We start from the raw sequence: 10,427 nt of genomic DNA, 5'->3' as shown, positions 1-10,427 counted from the left end.
GTTCTTAAAATGAACATGGCTGTTGATGCATTTTAGGCAGCTGAAATACAATCTAAAAAACATTTGGAAGTTGCAGGCCTGAACAAAAGCAGGATAGGAATGGTGTTATCACAGATGGAGAAAGACTCAGAGCTTTCTCATAGGAAAGAGAGGATACATTCTGACTAGATAAAAGTGCATTGAAAGGCATCCAAGACAAGAACTGCCAGTTCTAGATGGATTAGAGGAAGAAAAATGGTGGACTTGAAACATAGGAGAAAATTCCTGAATCTGAATCTGAAGCCAGATACAGGATGAAATTATAAGTGAAAAGGACAAAGACCCAGGAGGGGTGAATAAGGTAAATAAGGACTGAACGGCATGAAAACCTCTTGAAAAAAAAAAAGCTTTCAAGAAATCATAAAAGCTAGAACTGGAAGATGCTGGTCACAAGCACGAATGTTTCACAGCATATGAAGGCAAACAGAACCATCAGTGCTAAAAAATTAGAAAGATATAGAGAAGAAGAGTAGAGAAATTTAAAATACTAGAAGTACCAAGTAAAATAGTTTTCATTTCCAAGAAGTGATGTCATTTTTGTGAAGCTGTGTTAAGATATGCTAAAAAGATTTTTTTTTTTTTCCAAATTCTATGAAAAACAATTACCTTGGTTCTAAGAATATGCATGACAAGGTAAGAATCAAATTATCTGTAAGTTAGAAAACAGCTGCCTTTATAGGTATAAAATGAATGATGGTAACAGAATGCATCAAATCAATGACCACTCACCCGATATGCAGCCTGATATACATTTTGTTTTGGAGAAGCAAAGTAGAGTTTCTTCCTGTTCCCTACAAATATACCAACCAACCACATCCACTACACAATACACAGTTTAATGTAGTAACTTGGGGGTGGGGGACGTTGATGGTCAGTTTAAGATAAATTAGTCTAATTGAGTAAGAGTGAATTGCAAATACTTTCTTCTCTGCTTTTGGGCATGGTGCCTCACACACAGGGCTGGAGAGTCAAGCCTCTGACTTGGAATCCAGCCCCACATTCTTTGTCGATCTGAAATTTCTGTGAGGCTGAGCAGGGTGCTGGTGTGAGCCCCAGGGAGGTTTATTCACATGAGGAAGTGTTGAAACAGCAGCCCTTGGCTAACAACCTCGGGCACTTAGCTCTTCCCCTGGCTTCGCTCTCATTACTGGCATGACATGGCTCTTGTCCTACTGGGGTGCGATGGGTGTTAATTAAATTACTGTTTGCACAGCGCTTCACATTCAAAGAAAAACCCTAGGAAAAAAAAAAAAAAAAGGCAGTACAAGCAGCGAAACAGGAATCCAACTTGAACATGCTAAGGTAGCAATTTGCAAACCACATTTCTTCGTGTGTGTCATCTGCCTGTTTGAACTGACATTTAGGAGACCCAAGAGGGGAACTTCCAGAGCAAACACCTCAACAGGGTGCTGGCAGGGCTACCATGAGAGCTTCCCCTCCACAGACAGCCAGGCAACATCCCTCGCCCCCCCCCAAACCCCACATGCTCCAGCATCCTTTTACTTTTTGCCTTGTGATACTCTGTGCAAATCATGCGTTGTGTGGGGTGAAATAAAGGACTGCAGTCTCAGGTTTGACAGCTGCAATGCCCTCTTGCTTCGGGTTTGTTCTTAAAAAGATTTTTTCCAAGCCAAAAAGCTCATACAATTCTTTCTGTAAATTAGTACGGAAAGAACAAGCTACAGCAAATCATCCTGTACATCTAATCCCCCTTTATGTCTGAAAAGCGTGTCTTGTCCCAGTTAGAAACGCTCTGACCTCTACCGCAAATGGCAGCATTTTCAGCATATACATCTTGCATGACAAAACAGGAAACAGAGTAACATGATGCCAGACCTTCCGTGGCCATTTCAGGGAAAAAGCCACCAAAATTCCAGTTTGCTTGCCAGAGGGTGTTCTCCGGTGGGTAAGCAGTGGTGTAAAAACAGAGAGAAAAGTGATGGTTGTTTTTGTTGTAAAGACAGTAAAAAAAATATGGTTAAAAAAAAAAACCAAACCAGGCCGAACGCTCCTGTGCCGGGGTGCGGGAGGGGCCGGGGCGCCCCGCGGGTCCCTGCCCGGGCTACGTGCGAGCAGGCAGCCCCGGGAGGCGGTGCCGCGGGGGCTCCGCGGGGCTCGGGGGGGCTCGGGGGCTCCGTGTCCCGCAGCACCTGGCGGCGCGGTCGTGGTCGTGGTCGCGGTCCTGACCCCGGTGCACCAGGCGCGCTCCCGCACGCCCACCCACCATCACATGCACACACCCGCGGCGAGAGGAGGAGCGGCATCTTCCTCGCCGGCTTCGTTTCGCCAATTTAGTTCCCCCTCTCCCTTTTTCTTATATTTTTTTTAATTGCATTTTATTGTTAGCACTGTAATTATTTGCCGGGGTGCTCCGGCCGGGTCCAGCCGGAGAGGGTGGATTATAGCACCGGGATCCCCGTGGCTCCTGGGAAGGTAGGCAGCAGCTGATGCAGTCGGGGGGGACGGGGACGCGACTCCTGCGCAGCCTTTGTCTCCGCGCAGCGCGAACCGGAGCCCGCCGTGAGCCGCGCTCTGTTTCTGCCGTGTGAGCAGCCTTCCCCTCCCTCCCCGCCGCCAAACGTGCTTCCTCGCCCTGGGCGCGGAGGATTTCAAACCCTGAAAATGCGCGCAGCGGGTCCGGAAGGGGACAGGGGAGCCCAGTGGTATCGCTGCGGCGGGAAGGGACGGGGCGGGGGTCGGAGCCGGCCATGCGGCATCTTCCCGCGGCGGGGGGGCTGCCGCCGGGATGCTGCCGGAGCCAGCCGCTGCCGTGTGCCTTTAAAAGAAATAAAAAGAAAACAAACAAAAACATAAAACCGGCAGTCGGCAGCTACGATCTTTCGCAGGGACCCACAAAAATAAATATAAAATTCTTTTAAAAAAGGAGTTTAACCCTGACACGCGTGATGGCTGGAGCTGCGCGGCCGCACCGCGTGTGCCGCAGCCGCGCACGATGAGCGGCCGCGGGTTTAGTCCTGCCTCACCGGGAAACGTCCCTGCCTTCCCCTTAAATCCAGCGCTGCCACACGGTCAGTGGGAGTTTTACGGTATTCAGAAAAGGCAGGGTGGGCCCACGGCATGTGTGTGTTTGCCTGTAAATACATAGTAACAGCTAAGCTGCTCGCTTTTAATGAGCCCAAGGTGGAAACAAAAGGGATGCCTGGGTATGCATTTGCTCACGTTTATATATGTCCAGCTTGCTCTTATGGCAGAGGGTTTGTTCCATTGTTTTGTAGAGCTTGTAAGGCAACCTGTAGCTAGGATGTGTCTCCTTGTGAAAGAGGAGACGAGGAGGTGTGTAAACCCAGGCTTTGTTCATGTGACATGAAAAGGACTGAAACAAACCCCGTGTTTGGCAGCCGATTTTGTGGAAGGTAAAGACATAGTCTGTTTGTGCCACCTGCTGAACCCACCACATGTCCTCAGGCTATTCAGTGTCCCACGGACTGCTTTGGGGCATTCTTACTGTTCCAAATGGTAGTAACCTTGCTTTGCAGTGCTTCATTCACCTTTTGATTTGTTTGGGTTTTACTCGTGTTTGAAAAGCAAAATAACATGGACCAGCCATTGTTCTAGAAGTAAAATATTAGAAAAATATCCTTCTTAATTGATAAAAATACATTCTGGAAGTAAAAATAAAATATTTGGAGTCTAACCACCTTAGATCAGAAGTAAAAACCTACAGGGGAGAAAGAAGGAGCATCCTTCCATCTAACTTTATCTTAATTTGTTACCAAGGTTGTTTAAAAAGCCTCTAAAAGGAAATTCCATCTGTTGCTTAAGGATACAGAGTATCAATATCTCCCCTTTTAGAAGCCCAGCTGAAATTGACTGGCAAAATGCCTCTAAATCTAGGAATTGCCTCTTTGCTGGTGAGCAGAGGCCTTCTGCTGTGGCTGTGTGGAAACACACTAAAATGGGATCTGCTTCACTGTCGTACTGAATGACTCCTATTTGACTTTGACTTTTTGGCCTCCTTCTCTCTATCTTTCTCTCTTTCTCTCTTTCTCTCCTTTTCTCTCTTTCTCTTTCTTTCTAAGAGGCACCGAGAGAGAGAGTACTTCACTGAAGCACACTGCAGCATCCTCTGGCTTGTCACTTGAGACTATTCATGCTGTAGCTGGGCTCCTCAGCCCAGGTGAGGATGGGACACGTGGGCTGTGGGTGCCAGGCTCCACGTACCCCTGTGCAGAGGATTATCCTCTGAGTTGTCCAAGGCTTTATGCAGACTGCCATGGATCATGGAGAAGCAATTGTCCTCTGTATCCAAATCCTGCCTTTTACAAGGGTTTTAAAGGATGGAAGGGGAATCAGGGCTCTCACAGCCAGTCTATTTGTGGGCAGCTCATCCTGTGTCTCTGGCTTATGTTTTGTCCATTTTTTCTGTTTTTGGGGTTTGTTCTTGTTCAGTGGTGACTGAGCAGAAATGCAACTGTCCTTCCTCCCGTGGTCTCCCCCATCATTTTCTCAAATAGCTCATTTCTGTAGAAACGTGCTTAGCACATAGTGTGACAATAACCACTGCTTTAAAAATCTGTATTCTGAAGGTGAATGAGATGTTGTGGGAATGTTTAAATATTCTAAGCCTAAGGTCAGTTTCTTTTCTGAGAAGCATTTATTGCTGTGACCTTAGTCCAATACAAGAAGTCTGAGAGGCAAATCTTGGGAAAAATCACAGCTTTTTCATGTTGAAAGTGTTCCACAGCCCTCTTCCAGTTAACTTTCATAATATTTGTGCAAGCTTATCAGGTAAATATCACTCTGAGCCTTTTACAGTCAAGAAAACTGAAGCAAATAAATTAATTGTAAACTAGAGCGGGAAGGAAAAGTGAGTTGCATAAGCAAACAGTTCTTCTTTCTGTAGTACAATATTTATTTTAAATAAGAATTCAGAGCGGCTATTTAGCCCACATGAATTTATCTGGATTGTCTGTTTCATTTCTGTAACCCATAAAGCCCCACTCATACAGCACTTCCACTTTCTGTGGAAGACAAGACTTCATTTATTTGTGGTGGTGTGCTCTGGGATCACTTCAGCAAAACCAAGACTGTTGAGTACATTTCACAGAGAAATATAATTAGGAAAAAATGTGACTATATTCCTCTGCCAAATGCCTTCCCTAAATTGGCTGGGAAGGGCTCAAAACAAAAATGTACTTAAAACCATTTTCCTTTATGGCTCATCTTGAAGTGTTTTGCCTAAAGTAATGAATCACTGAGTGAATCAGACTGGGATTTTATGATTTCTTATTTGCCTGCCTTTGATCAGCTGAGTAGCCTGTTGAGACTTAATTTGGGACTGTCTTCCCTTTCTTTAAGGCAGCATAGAAGGGCAGTGTGGAGTGTGATGGGGTAGAGCAGGAACATTTTCCTGTTGCAGCACAAGGTCATGCAGTACTGAGGGAAAGGTTGCAAATGCAGATTTGTTCTCATCGCTTCTTTTTTATAGCATCCTTTTCCAAGCTTCCTTCTCAAGCCTTCTGTCATTTGTGGTTTTTATTGTTTGTTTGGGGTTTTTTTACACCCAATCTTATCTTTTAACTATTTCCATCCCTTGTGCCGCAGGGGCTGCGTGAGAGAAGGAGCCTGGAAATGACAGATGATGGCTTGCAACCACACAGCAAACCGCTGCAGCAGCTGGAAGCCTGTCCAGTCCTCACACTGCCTATGGGCTGGTGGTGTTGCTGGTGGGTAGGACAACCATGTGCTGGCACCTCGGTCACTCTCGTGCTGCCCTGGAGCCCACCAGGGTGAACCTGCTTCCTTCCAGCACAGCTGCAGCCTGCTGCAGAGGGGCAGCACCGAGGAGCTGGAGGCAACGACATTTTGAGCACTGCAGGTGTTTGCTCAGTGGATGTGAGTCAGTCTTTAATTTCCGAGCTCTTTGTTATCTTGGTGACTCTTCTCTAATCTCTCTGTTTTGTCCTTCCTGTAAATGAGCAAATAGGGAGCTTTATGTTCCACATGTCAGGTGTCACTTATGCTGAACAAAAAGGAAGTAGTTGCTTCGCCACTAGCTAATTTTGTTTGCTAATATTGACCAAAAGGAGGTAGTTGCTTCCCCACCTCCCAACATGGTACAGTTACATATAAAGCCTATTACTGCTTTTTGTCATTTCAGTGAATAGTCCACACACAGAGTCTCAGGCTCAGTGTTTCATTATTTATATCTCTGGAGTCATAGTGGTCATATTTCTCTTCTTTGAAAGAACTTTGAAAAGTATGAGCAAAGAAAGTCACATCACATCTCAGGCTTTGCAGGAATAAAACCAGCTTGTGTGAAACTCAAGCGCTGGATCCTGATGACTTGTAACCAACCAAGAGGAGTTCTTGGCAAAACTCTATTTGAGAAGAAAGTTGCATCAGATTTCAGCTTTTAAGCAAATTATCTTGAATTCCATAGTTAAAATTGCTTAGCATGTCTTGGACATTTGCCATTCCTGAGACTGTTAGCCTGCGGGTAGAGCTCAGTGAATGAAGTGCCCAGTGAGTGTGCAAGGACGTGACAAAAATAATCTCCAGAGACAGGCAAGATGTTGTGTAACCTGACCGCTTACCCAAACGCTTCTCACATACTGGGTCATACTGGGTCAGCTTTTGGGCAGTCATGTCTCTTAAGATGGCACTATTCGAACAATGTCATTTACAGGATATGAATAAAAAAAACCCAAAAACCAAAAAACAACGGCCTGTGAATTAAGCCATCAGCATTGCCAACAGAAGTGATGCGGTTACTGTTAAAAACATAACTTCTAGCAAAGTTTTTGCTGAGATTACACCTCTTCCAGGTGCTGCCAGCAGAAATAAAGTTATATTGTCTGTATTACCATATTCTTACAAACACAAACTTTTTGAGCCCATTACGGCTGTTGTGGAATTTGAACAGTCCAGCAAACTGGAGTTGCAGGGATTTTTTTTTTTTTCAGTGTTTCAGAAGGCAACAGAGAAAATGACCCCAGTTCTCGGAATCTGTTTTAATGGCTTGTAAAGGTCTTGGTGTCCTTGAGAAAAATAAACTCATTTTATCTTCTTATGTCATCTCACAGTCCTCCTTCTGAGGTCTGTGACCAGTTGTAATCTTTCCCACATTCTGCAAGGAGCACACAATGAATAAATTATATATAAAGGGTTTTACAAGACATGATCTTTGAGGTTTTTTTAGAAGGGTCATTAGCTCTTTCCTGGTTTTCTCTCAGGGTGATTTCTGCTTCAAGGAAAGTTTTAAGTAAGAGCAAAATCCTTATTTCTGCTTGTTGATTTACTATGTGTGTGTCTGGAGAGAGAGATTTGATGGCAAGTCTCTGGTAGTTTTCTTTTTGGGAGGTTTAAGGCTGGGCAGAGCAGTAGGCACAGTGACTAGAAGTTATTTGGATTTCTACAGTCACTCTTCAGATGTTTATTTACTGCCTTTCAATGAGAATCAAGAATAAAGTTCAGTCTAGGAACTTTACCCACATAGCATTTTTATTTGCATTTATTTCATGGCGTTTATCAAATGAAAAGGCCTTAAAAATAAAAGAAAAAAATACCAAGCTGCTTCCAGTAGCTCAGCATGGTGAATTTTTATTAGTTGAAGCAAATATTCTTTTTCTTCCCGCAACATTAGTGGCACCTACACCTGAGGTGGCAACTTGCTGAGCTTGGCTGTCACAGTGTCGAAGCTTTGGGAGCAAAGCTCCTGTGTTTGCAAAGAGCACCCCAGTGGGGCTGAAACCCCCAGCGTGGGCCAGGACGGGTTGTTCTCTAGTAGCACAAGGCTCCGCTCAAAAGGCCAAGTGATGAGCCTCGAATGGATGCTCGATTTGTAGGGAATAAGGTTGGTTGACAGGAACCCTACCCTTTGGGATTGTAGGTTTTATTTAGACTCTGCAATTCGTCACATCCGTGAACCTGAAATTTAAAATAGGTGATTTAGGGGTGAAATTCATTTAGCCCACTGACAGTGGAGGGTACCTAGAGTGATTCGCAATGACAAAGAGTTTGCTCTGCATATATCTAAGGTAAAGTTATCTTTGCAAAAAAAAAGGAGTTTGCATAGTTTTTCTTTCCAGGTATCACATTTCTATCACCCTTTCCCTCTGAATCTATAAGTACTTCACAAACTGAGTGCTATCATTGCTATTATCATCTTGATTTTACAGATGGAGGTGCTAAGAACGAGGTGGTTATTCTTTGCCAAAGATTTGCAAGTTCATGCTGTGACAGTGAAAGTTTTTGTCCCTAGCCCTAAAGCTCTCTTTTTACCCTCCTTGTGTTTTGACACTGAGATCAGGTTTCCTCATACCTGGAAGTACAATGCATTATTTCATTCATCAGTGTTTTTGTTTCAGGGGTTTGTTTTGGTGTTTTTTTTAGTAAATCAATTAACCTAGCAAGCATGCAAGGCAGATTCCAAGATGTGCCTGCTGTCATACTGCTTCAGGAGCAACTCACCTACCTGGGACTTGGAACCTGCTGAAATTATTGTTGGTGCTTGTTCTAAGGTTTTGCTGCACCTTTGTTCAACCATTTTACCATAAAATCAGAATTTTGGTTAAAACAATAAAAAGGTTGTTTGCACTGCAAAGACTCCTTGCGAAGAAAGCTGTTTTCCTGCCAGCCCAGCCTTGCTGCATTTCAGCTACAGGGGAGCAGAACAGCGGAGCTGGGGCTGCTGTGAGGTCTGCTCTCCATGCTGGTTACCTCATAGGAGCGCTCGTTTCAGCACCTGCTTCTGAAACACTTCATAGGGAATTTATTAAGCACAGGCAATGTCAAGGCCATTCTGAAAATCCTCCTGGGGGACCAAGATGCAAAACGGTGCCCAAAGGGAAAGCTGCTCCGCTTGAATCTTAGACAAACCTTTATGTGCGTTTTTAAATGCCAGGGGATACAGATCTCAATAGAGAGGTTGTCACATCTATTAAGGAATTGTTTATTTTAGGAACTCATGGTCACAAGAAGCTTCAGGATTCAGCAGGCTCAGTCCTTGCCACCTCAGCGGTTGCCGTCTCCTGTGGCTTTATCCTTTTATAAAAGATCATGCTTGCCTTCCAAAATAGGTAGACTATTTTATCCCCACAGCCTCTGGGAAGACTGTTCCAGAATGTCACTGCTAGAACGACACTCTGCTTGCCAGTCTGCATTTATTTATCAGCAGCCTAAATCCACTTTGTTGTTGTTGTTGTTGTGCCAATATTTTAATACCTGAACGGTCACTCCCCTGCTATCTATAGTGGAAATATCCTCTGTAGAGGAGTTGAAAAGGACCCAGCTTACACCCCTCCCCATTTTCACACCATCTGCCACCATAACCATGTGCTTAGTTGCTCCTTCAATAGAAAAAAGTAGATCCTGCCCTACTGTAAGCCTTGAGGCTTGTCTTTAAACTTTGCACCTGAAATTTGGACAGTTTAGTCTTGTGAAGAAATGTTAAGAGCACATGTAAACTTCAAGATAAACCTACATTTCTGAGAAATTATTTACAGAGGAAAAAATGCTCATTTGCAAAGCCATTTTCTGCACGGTGGAGATGTGCTATAAACCAGAAGTACTGGGTCTTGTAAACTTAATTTGAAACAGGCAGATGCCATAACTGAGCAAGTTAACTGTGTCCTCCTGCCTTGCCATAGTGCCCTGAAAGAGCTGGGGATGCTCCTGCTTCTTCGGTTGTATGATGGTTTTGAGGTAGCCCTGAGAATTTTAAAATATCCCCCAAATAATCTGGCACCTAAACATTCAACGTGTACCTCAGGGTGAATCGTTGTTTGTCAATACTGTGGAAAATTCATTCACAAAATGGGAAATGAGAGAGTTGTGGTGCAGGACCTTGTTTGTGCATAACATCCTGTTGCCTCAGCACCACACTGGCGTTGTAGCTCACCTGAGAGTGGCTGGACTCTGGAAAATATTGGTCTTACAGCTGATTTGCATTGCTGATGAGGAAATACATCACTAGCAGACTTCTCTGATCTGCCTTTGGTGTTATTATTGGTGCTTTTAAGCTACACTTCTATCAGAGGAGAGATCATCTAATATTTAGATAGTAACTGCTTGACACAAGATACCTAATACTCTTTCTTCCTATATACATGAGCTTAGGGATTTGTTTCTGTCTGTTGCTGTCCTAGTTCAGAATAAGTTTAACCATACATAAAGCATCCTCTGCACAACCTCTTTAACCAAAAAACCTTAACAAATTCAAATACTTGGAACACAGATATCAGTAGAACACAGTATTGGGATAACTTTGTCCCCCTCTTCCATCCACTTAGCAACAGCACAGACACAAGATATTTTATAAATTTAAGTAAGAGGCAACATGGAGAACACGGAGAGATGAACACCAAACATCGAACGAGACCTGGACAAACAATAATTTTTATTCCTTAGCTTGTAGATGGTTTATA

This window comes from Nesoenas mayeri (assembly GCF_963082525.1).
Source record: "Nesoenas mayeri genome assembly, chromosome: 1".
Taxonomy (NCBI): Eukaryota; Metazoa; Chordata; class Aves; order Columbiformes; family Columbidae; genus Nesoenas; species Nesoenas mayeri.
Note: the sequence above shows the minus strand (reverse complement) of the source record.